We start from the raw sequence: 11,377 nt of genomic DNA, 5'->3' as shown, positions 1-11,377 counted from the left end.
TAACAAAACTGTTACGTTAAGAAACAGTTTGCCAATGTAATACCGATCAGTGTACAGAGCATTAATAGATCTTCCGCTCACTCAACTCCGGCTGAACGCCGTTAAAACACGATGACGTCTAATTACTCAAAATCCTGAACATCTTTTAGATTGGACAACTGGTTTTTGGAAAAATTCTCTAAAAATATGCATTACGTATAAATTGTCGTGAATAAAGCCCTTTGTAGGTATTTTTTCCATGAATGGAGAATGTTCTTTCAATGAAATTGTTATGCGCATAATATGTATTATGTTAAATTCCTATTATGCGTTTGGTTGGTTCAATAAATAATTAATATCATGTAGGTAATGATATCTTTATTAGGGGTAAAGTAATGAAAGTAGTTAGCTTTAATGTTAATGGTCTGAGATCAAGGCTACACCACTAAAGCAAGTTATCGATGCCAGTAGTCCAGATATTATGGGCCTTCAAGAGACCGAAGTATCTAATAATGACGTCCCTGTAAAAGAAGTCACAGGAATGGGCTACAGCGTAGAATTCCATGGCCAGAAAAACCATTATGGCGTTGCCTTGCTGAGTAAAGCTCCAGCTCTCAATCTGCAAAGAGGCTGCCCAACAGACTACCCCAAGCGCTCAGGAAAGAGTCATAATTGGAGATTACAACACGCGCTGTTCGACTTTTCTTACTTTCCCTCAAGTCTAACATTCCAAGATTGTCAAGGTCTTCAGCAATACACCATATGATCAAACTCTGAAAAACCGAAAATAACGCCAGTTTAAACGTCAATAGGCACAAGATTAAGAATAATTATGTTGCGCTAACGTACACTATTTACGCTGTAACCTTGGCAAGTCTTGGATTTTAAACTTTATGGTATCTAAAAAAGTCGAACATCTCGTTTATGATATAAATGGTAAGACCATCATAATTATCAATGGTTACTTACCATAAGGGGAAAATAGTAATCATGATATTAAATTCTTTGAAAAAGAAAATGTTACAGCGGCTTACAAGCATATTTAATCAGTGGTTATATCCATGATTACAACTTTTTAGTTATTGTTGATGTTAACATTTCACACACAGACAGGGATATTTGGATAGGCCATGAGAATGCCAAGCGCTGGTTGAAAATAGGTCAATGTAATTTTTTACCAGAGGTACTGTATTTCACCACCTCTATCAGGAATATACCGACTCGTAAAAACACCTAAAGTTTGGATGATCATCCATTGTCTTTCCTTAAAGCCAACCACATGTCGCTCTTGATTATTGATCATTAACACATTAATTCCATGGGAACAGAATAATACCAATCTGGAGGTGTGGTTATGGCAGGCCTTTTTCTTCTGATTTGGAAAGAATAGTATTTGCCTTTTCAGTTCATATCTTATTCTGTGCAGTAAGGCAGTATAGACCATAAGCCATAGTGTCATTGTTATTAGCAGCGCTTCAATGCGTTCAGGCTTGCAAATGTAAATGGACGACGCCAAGAAATCATGGTTTCTCAGAAATAGAAATCATCTTCCACCATGTTGCTGCGATTTATAGGTAAACAATAGTTAACTTGTATTCAGATCGTCCTGATTCAGGCCATTCGTGCCAAGAATAAAGCAACCAAGTGAAGCCTGTACATCCTCGTACTTCTCGCATGCTACGAAGCAGGCTATTTGTACATGGTATTACATATGGTCAGGTTCACTATCCGTAGATGGACGGCCTTTTTTTCCATAGCATGGCTTGCTGATAATCTCTGGCTCTGATCTTTGACAGTATCCATATTGCTTTTTCCATAGAGAAAATACCTTCAAAGCATCATCCCGACAAAGAAATACCTTTTTGCCCATGGTTTTTCAGATTACCGGTCTCCTTCAGTGACTTTTTCTGTACCCTTTTGGTCAACGCTTTCTGGTCACTGAGCCTGCGATTATCATTTAGGCACAGAACCCAACGTTGTTCAGCCTATCCATAACAGGAAGATACTTCAGCAGAGTGATAATCCTCATGTCCTTCAACAGGGTGCAATGACATCGAAGGCTCTTTTTTAACTAACTCCTTTGCCTTCTTAATATTCAGGGTAACCGAGAGATATACAGCTGTTTTTGCTGATCGAGAGACTGAATGGTTTCGGCAATATACAGTGCCACATTCGCTACCAGATAGCGATTATTCAAGGCCTCTTTGAAGCAGGCCAAGTGTTTTCCCTGATTACCACCACCTTAGCCAGTTTGAGGAACCTTGCTGGCATCCCGGTCTTTTATTACCTGCATAAGCTTGTGCTTCAAGTGCCAAGCAGTACTATAAGAGATTTCCTGCTGTCTAGAGAGCCACATGGCCAATATGTCATTATTGGTCTAGGTTATTAAAAATATGCCTATGAACCAAGTGGTAAATGGTAGTTTGCAGCTTACAGAGTGGACCCACTGGTAAATGATGTCTGGCAGCAGCAGCGGTTGCACTGGTTTACATGGTGCAATACTCAAAGCAACAACACAGAGGACATTCAAACCCATTCTGGCACCGCCATGTGACAAACTGGTCCATGCATTATTGTTCCTGACCATATTGCTTAAAGAACTACACAAGGAGTATGCTTTTCTGAAACTGAATTTTGTTTTTTGCCATGACGCATCAACTACTTAGAGGAAAACCGGTGACGTAAGTTTAGACGAGCAGGCTGCTTTGGTTAGATGGTAATCAGGAGTATTTTTTCATAATCTAATTAAAGCAGTTTTGTCGTTTATATTGTCGTTGCATGGAGCCATGAATAGAGGAATGCCAGCCTGATTTTCTGTTATTAACTGCAAGGCCATCTGATTCAAGTCAGGACGGTGATCACTGCTATAGCCATGACAGATGTGTATGCAAGTCAAGTCATTTGGGGTTTCATTGTTGTTGTAATCACCATCCATATGCAGGCTGGTACCGTCCAGATTCAATGACATGCAGGGCATTTTCAGATGATTGATGACCCTGATGGCAAGGTTCAGATACAACTCGCTGACGCCAGAATTATACAAGTCATCAAAAGCCAGTACAAGAATATTATCGTTTAAATGTTTTAACTAAATGCCTTCTCCAACCAGCCGATCAACAGGCTTGTTTTCGAAAAATTATCGAAACATATGCAACATCTGCCTTTACGATAGTGGCATTACGTGCATTGATATATTCAACGTGAGTTAGTCGCTTCAATTGCGGCTACAGTCATGAGATTTTAATAGTTTGAGGCATAGGGATGTTTTTTGAAAAGTGCCCAAAGGCTCCGAAGGAGCCTTTGGGCAGACAATAAAGAACTAAAATTACTCTTTTCCTGTAACATGAATATGTACAAAAGGCTGAAGCCTATGTAGTGCAAGTGGTTATCTCGTCGAACTCACGTTAACCAGCTTGTTTTGTTCTGTCGTAGTCAGGCGGTCGCAGTTACAGCCGGCGGCAGCAATCCAGCGGGTTTCGGCTGGATGCTTAGTTAAACCTAAATACTGACAAGTACTATGATGGTATGAGGGGAAAAATTGTCATAGATGTGATGGATCGCTCTTATGATCTAACGATTAAAAGACATCGTGAGAGTTGCCCCGATATGGTTGGAAAAGGATAGGCTATGCAACTGGTAGCAGATGCGGCGCAAGACTTTTAGGGTTTTTACGAACAGCGCAAGATTGTGATGGAACAAACAGAAGACATGCAGGTCCTCAGTTTTGACGGTAATGGTCTAGTGATGCGCCCGGAAGGGTTGAGGTACGCACTAGGAAGAAGGCGCAAAATAGGCAGCAGAAGCTGCCAATCCGGTTCAGCCCAGAAGAGAAAAAAGATGCAAACGAAATGGCACAGGTAGCTACCGGTTGTACGCTAAAATTCAATCCTCGAACGGCAAAATCAGTCATAGCATAGCTATGTATCGGAAGAGCGACAACGTTGTAAAATTCCGTACTCAGCCAAGGATAAGAGGGTGTTGGTCAGTGTAGAAAGAGAGGAGGAAACCGTGATAGCAGAAGTTTTCGATGAAGCGCTTAGGCGAGATCCAGAGCAGAAACGACAGTTGGTCATTGTTATTGATGGGCACTCTCATCAGCGGAAATTGATTACTTGGATTATGAAAAAGAAGGTAGTTAAGGCAACCAGCATCATGAACTTTATCCATGTACTTGAATATCGGTGGAAAGTTTGGCACTGCTTACATGACAAGGTGGATGAGGTTATTGAAAGCTGGGTGGCAGAACGGTCCTTGAAGATACTTAGGGAGAGTCTGACAAGGAGGCCGTGGGATACGGTAAAGTTCGAGCAAAGCGAGATCTGACAAAACTTGGTGGCTATTGATAAGTGTGCAGACTATCTTCAAAAAAGCGTCCCAAACGCTGCTATGACAAGGCGCTGTATGCTGGCTATCCGATTGCCAGTGAAGTTATTAGGGAGATTGCCACCATTTGATCAATGGACCGTATTGATCTAGCCTAGGCACAGAGGAGATTGCTTTGCAAGGGGCAGAGGTTGTGTTGAAGCTACGTTCACTGGATTCAAGTGGAGATTGGCAGGGTATTGCGACTTTACATAAGGACTGCTCTCGCCTTTGTAACCGTGGAGAACTGATGAATGTGGCGTCGTATCACAAAAGCCACACCCTAGATTAGTTATTGGTTTGACACGTTATATCACCATACAACCGTATCTTTTTCGTTACCGATATATCGAACACCTTGATGTTTGAGCGGCTGCATTGTCGAATCAAAATAATCACATCCAATGTCTTTCACGATTGTCACTGTTAATAAGCCTGCTTAAGGCGCCTTGCTGCCATGGGCACAGTGGTAATCAGGTAAATCTATATTGATAAGAAATAGGCAAGTGATATTTCTTGTCAAATGGGAATCATTCTTTTTTGCATCTTATTCAATGCAGTCTATTCTAAGCCCCATCAATAACAAATGATTGGGGAATAAGTATGCCAGCTTTTCAAAAAAGCAGCTTTTTTGCCATGTTTTTTTTTATCTTTCTTTCAGGTGGTGCATTAGCGATACTGGATAATTTGGTAGAATCTGTAGAAATATCCTTAAGTTATCTTGAACAAGAGTTATTTAAAGGTACAATAACCGTTGAGTGTTCAAGTCATGATAATGTATGCCATTATAAATTCGAACCTCATCAGAATGGTATCTACCAGAATAATGGCTCAATACTCCCGATTAAAGAGTTAAAATTTGAAGGCCACTTACATCGTGTCCCTGCCAGTACTATAGACTTAGGCTTCATAACCCTATACAAAGATGATCAAGATACGAAAATTCCGGTTAGTGTTGATTTTGAAGAACTTCAACTTGGGGCAAAAGATAACCCTCTGACTAGGGCAATTATTACTCAGCTACATCCTTCACTTATTGTTCATGCTTATAAAGAGCTTAATAATAAGACTGAACTATCTGACTATTTGATAGGGAAAACAAAAAATTCAGAAACCCTCCACTTATTCCAACCTGAAGTACATGAACTTTCAGCGAAAGATACTGATTATTTAAATACTGCATTCCTTGAGGACTTCATTATTCTGGATATTGGTGATAGTTACTCTATGGTCATTCTTTTTGCTGATAATAATATTCCCTCTTCTGTCCACATACTTGATCGGTGGAAATTATACAGGCATCAGGCGTTTAAAACTTTAATCGGTTATGGTGACCTAATTGGCCTTGTTTTACATATATTCGGGGCTGCACATCATTTAGGTTTGCCGGAAAGCGGGCATGGTCACGCACCTCCACTTCCACCTGCTAATTTGGCTCCTAGCCAGACAGTATGGAATAAATTCGCCAGTTCTTCTGGCGCTGTATTTCATATTGCAGAAATAGTTGACCATGCACATGGTGTTGGTGAGTTTATTGGTGGGGCACACAAACATTATCATAATCACGGTCATGGTGCGTCTGGTGAGGCTTTTGGAGTCATGCATTTGTTTCATACTTTTTATGAGTTGGCAACTCAACACAATCCAATGCATAGGATACAAAACAGCATACAAACATTTTTGACCATAGCCAGTTTTGGTTACCATCATGTGCCACATTACGTGTATGAGTATTCAATGGCTGAAATTCTTTCTCCTGTCATAGCTAGGGAAAACAAGCGAGCAACTGATGTGACTGTTTTTCATCACCACAACTGATATTTTCCTGAATACCACAGTCCAAACGGTAAAAGGCATTCAGGAAAATCGTGATACAGCCCTGCTCGCACTAGATTAAGAGTATAGATCACCTTGGTTTGGTTGCCGCAACATGCCGTGATCTAAAGATAGCTGAATATGTTGATGCACGCATAACCATTGCCTCTGATGCATGGAATGTCACGATTGGACAGGCAGTTGTAGCAATGGTGATTAATGGCCTTGGTTTTACCGGGCAAACGTTGCATATGGTTCCAGAATTTTTCGAAAACAAGCCTGTTGATCGGCTGGTTGTAGAAGGCATTCAGCCAGAACATTGAACCGACAAGATTCTTGGACTAGCCTTAATTACTTGTATGACGCTGGCGTCAGCTAGTTGTATCTGAACCTTGCCATCAAGGTCGTCAATAATCTGTAATTGCCCGGCATGGCATTGAACCTGAACGGTACCAACCTGCATGTGGACGGTGATTCCAACAGCGATGAAAACCAAGACGACTGGACCTGCATCCATATCTGCCAAGGCTATAGCCGTGATCACCGGCCTGATTTGAATCAGGTGCTCTTGCAGTTAATGACAGAGGATCAAGTTGGTATTCCTCTATTAATGGCTCCATGCAGCGGCAATATAAACGATAAAACCTGCTGTAATGCAGATCATCAAAAAACACTGGGTCTGCTTCAAAGAGGCCTTGAATAATGGCTATCTGGTAGAGTATGTGGCACTGTATGTTACCTAAACACTTCAGTCTCTAGATCAGCAAAAACAGCTGTTTATCTCGCCAGGTTCCCTGAATACCAAAGGAGCAAAGGAGTAGTTAAAAAAGCGCCTACGATGTCATTGCAGCTTGTTGAAGGCCATTAGGTTTATTACTACTACTGAAGTATCTTCCTGTGATGGGTTATGGAGAGGTTGAGCAACGTTTGGTGCTGTTCCAGAATTATCATAGCAGGAACAGTGACCAAGAAGCACTGACAAAGATGGTATAGGAAAAGTTACTGTAAGAAGGCTAGGAATCTGGGAAAACTGGGGGAAAAGGCATTTCGCTGCCAGACGATGCTTTGAAAGCATTTTCTCTCTGGCAAAAGCAATGTGGTGCGGCTCTTTTGATACGACAATGCAGCCGCTAAAACCTCATGGTTTTCGGTTGGTGTGGTTCCCTTGCTACGACTCTCCATTCATTAGTTATCTAGGATTACTAAGGTTAGATAATTCCATGATTTTCAATGGCTTCAGTCAATACGACCATATGACCATATGACCATATGACCATATGACCATATGACCATACTATGGAAAACCGAGAATAACGCCAAACTTACACGTCAATAGGTACAATATTAAGTATAATTATATTGTGTTAATATACACTATTCACTATAACCATTGGAAATTCGTGGATTTTAAACTTTATGTAGCTCTAAAAAAGGAGAACATCGCGTTTCCATAAGGAATGCTATCGTCTTCTTAATCATGGAAAACTAATGAATGTGCGTAGTAGCATGGGAACCACACCCAAGTACATTGATACAGTCCATGATGGTGGTTGCTTTAACTCCCTCCTTTTGCATAATCACGGTAATCAGTTTCCGCTGATTAGGATGCCCATCAATAACAATGACTAACTGCCGTTTCTGCTCCTAATCTCGCCAAACGCTTATTCGTAAGCTTCTTCTATCATGACTTTATCCTCTCTTTCTACACTGGCCAACACTCTCTTATTCTTGGAGGTAGGACGGAATGCAACAAACATTCGTTTGACGAGATAACACCTTGCGCTACATAGGATTAAGCCTTTTTGTATATATTCATGTTACATAAAAAGAATGATTTGAGTACGTTATTAACGTGAGTTAGTCGCTTAAATTTTGGCTAGAGCCATTAGATTTAAGTACGGCTCTTTTGATACGATAATGCAGCCGCTAAAACATAAGTGTTTTCGATACATCTAGTAACGAAAAAGAGACTGTTTTATGGCAATATAACGTCTTCAAACCAATAATTCCATAACACCGTCTCTTGTGAACGCATCCTGCGCCAATACTTTCGATTATTCATTCTTCTCACTAGCTCGTGATCATTTGGACGCTATCATTTAGAACCTTGAATCCACTCTACAACAAGAGCATGGCACCATAGAGAGTTATATCCATACTAAGGCAACTAAGTGTTGCGCCGTCTTCTACAAGGGTTCTGGATAAGTAGGCCAATGATTAGCCACAGAAATCGCCGGTCATTGGTAGCGACGGTGAGCATAGAAATCACGTCAGGAAAAATACCTACATACAATTGACCATCTTGTTTGGTTCTGTCGTAGTCAGGCGTTGTAGTCACAGCAGGAGCAGGAGCAGGAGCAGGAGCAATCTAGTGTAGTTCCCTTGCTACGACGCCACATTCATTAGTTCCCCATGATTACGCATGCGAGAGCATTTCTTATGGTAGTTCCAGTACTCAGGCCAATCTCCACTTGAATTACGTTATCATAGCTTCAACACAGCCTCTGCCTCTTGCAAACTTCACTTTGCCTAGGCTAGATACATACGGTCATTTATCAAATGGCGGTAAGCTCTCTCAATGACTCCACTGGCAATCGGATAGGGATGCGGCTGCGTTGTTGTATCAAAAGAGCCACACCCTATGTAGTTATTGGTTTGACAATGTTATATCACCATAAAACAATCTCTGTTTCGTTACCGGATATATTGAAAACCATGATGTTTTAGCAGCTGCATTGTCGTATCAAAAGAACCACACGCATTTGATTTTAAGGGCTTGAGGCATAATGATGTTTTTTGAACAGTGTCCAATGGTTTCTTCTGAGCTTTTGCCAGCCAATCAAGCACTCAAATACATTTTCCTCTGTAACATGCATATGTCAAAAAAGGCTGAAGCCTATGTAGCGCAAGGGATTATCTCGTGTAACTTCAGTTTATTAGCTGACAAAGGCTCAGAAGGAGCCATTGGGCACTGTTCAAAAAATATTCCTATGCCTCAAGACCTTAAAATCCAAGAGATGTAGCCAAAATGGAAGCGTCTAACTCACGTTATTTACCTTCAATGCTCGGGGGTAGTGGTTCCCTTGCTACTACGCTTCATTCATTGGTTCTCCATGATTACGAAGGCGAGAGCATTACTTATGGGAGTTTCAACATGCCTGCCAATCTCCACTTGAATCCAGTGAGCGTAGCTTTAACACAGTCTCTGCCCTTGCAAACACTACTTTGGCACGGTTAGATCCATACGGTCATTGATCAAATGGCGGCAAGTTCCATAAATTACTCCACTGGCAATCGGATATCCAGCATCCAGCGCCTTGTCATAGCAGAGGCTGGGACGGTTTTTTTGAAGACAGTCTGCACACTGATCAAAGGCCTCCAGTTTTGTCAGACCTCTCTTGCTCGCACTTTGCCTGATTTCCATGGCCACCTTTGTCAGATTCTCCCATGAGTATCTTCAGGGATTGTTATGCCACCAATATTTCAATAGCCTCATTACCCTTGTTGTGTAAGCAGTGCTAGGCTTTCCACAGATATTCAAGTACATGGATAAAGTCCATGATTATGGTTGCTTTAACTACATTCTTTTTCATAATCCAAGTAATCAGTTTCCGCTGATGATGGTGCCAATCAATAAAATGACCAACTGCCGTTTCTTCGCCGGATCTAGCCTGAGCGCTTCCTTGAAAGATTCCCCTATGACGGCTTACGCCTCTCTTTCTACACTGGCCCACACTATCTTATTCTTGGTGGAAGGACGGAATTTAACAACGTTGTCGCTCTTCCGATATATAGCTATGCTATGACTGATTTTGCCGTTCGAGGATTGGGTTTTACCGTATAAACGGTGGCTGCCGGTGCCATTTAGTTGGCTATCTTTCTTCTCTCCATGACTGAGTATGGTTTGCAGCTTCTGCTGACTCTTTTGCGCATTCTTCCTAGTGCGTACCTCAACCCTTCCGGGCGCATCACTAGACCATTACCGTCAAAACTGAGGACCTGCATGTCTTCTGTTTGTTCCATCACAATCTTGCGCTGTTCGTAAAAACCTTAAAAGTCTTGAGCCGCATCTGCTACCAGTTGCATAGCCTATCCTTTTCCAACCATATCGGGGCAACTCTCACGATGTTTTTTAATCGTTAGATCATAAGAGCGATCCATCACATCTATGATAATTTTTTCCCTCATGCCATCAGAGTAATTGAGAGCGTCCAAATGATCACGATCTGTCGTGAAGAATGAATAATCGATGGTATTGGCGTAGGATGCGTGAACAAAAGACGGTGTCATGGAGTGATTGGTTTGACGACGTTATGTCACCATAAAACCGCCTCTTTTTCGTTACCGTATATATTGACAACCATGATGTTTGAGCGTCTGTAGTGTCGTATAAAAAGAGGCACTCCCACGCTGGGTCTTACTAGGATCTTTTCAACTTAGTACGGGAACTACAATCGTAACGGCCCAAGTTATTTACATAACTAGGCACATGGCTATGATACTGAAGCTATCTTGATTATCTCTGATAAACCGGAATCTTAGATACTCTCTCAAAGAAGGCTGCTGCCTTTTTAAAGATGACATGCTCATCTTTAAGCTTGCTACTTATTTACGTAAACGTTTCAGCTCGTAGTATACGTGCTCATCATTCTTCTCGACTTTTCTAGGTGACTTAGGTCTATGATACTTGGCAATACAGGTATTCATGGTATTAACGGTAACACAAAGATCTTTGGAGGTTTCAGTGACTGGCTGATCTGATTCTACAGCCTGTTTCACAGCTGATTCCTTGAACTCTGCCGTATATGGTTTAACTTTCTTTTCTGTCATCTGGACACACCTTATGGAGCTTGGATACTACCAGAGTCTGTATGCCCTGATAACTATAACCACTTCAGTGATAAAATCTTCAACTGGCATGGATGAAACCATCTTTATTTTGGACTGCTTTTAACAGTAGAAAGTTGGTGCAGTCATGCCTTGTCAGATCGCACGAAAAGTCGAACATCGCGCAAGGAATGGGAAACCATCAGCCAAGGTGGTGTGATCACCTTCCTCTGATCTGAATACTTAGCACCAGTCAGGCGTCTTGCTGAACCGGTTCGCTGCTTCGTTACCAGTATCCGTGGCACTGTAGCTGTACTTTTATTCGACAACTGTTTGTAAAGTACTACCTCACCTATCCACATCTACAGGAGTAAAAACAAAAACATTTTCAGCA

The sequence above is a fragment of the Borostomias antarcticus genome (assembly GCF_949987555.1).
Source record: "Borostomias antarcticus genome assembly, contig: scaffold_156, whole genome shotgun sequence".
In the NCBI taxonomy this organism is placed as follows: Eukaryota; Metazoa; Chordata; class Actinopteri; order Stomiiformes; family Stomiidae; genus Borostomias; species Borostomias antarcticus.
The sequence above is the reverse complement of the archived record's forward strand: the minus strand, read 5'-3'. Positions refer to the sequence as shown.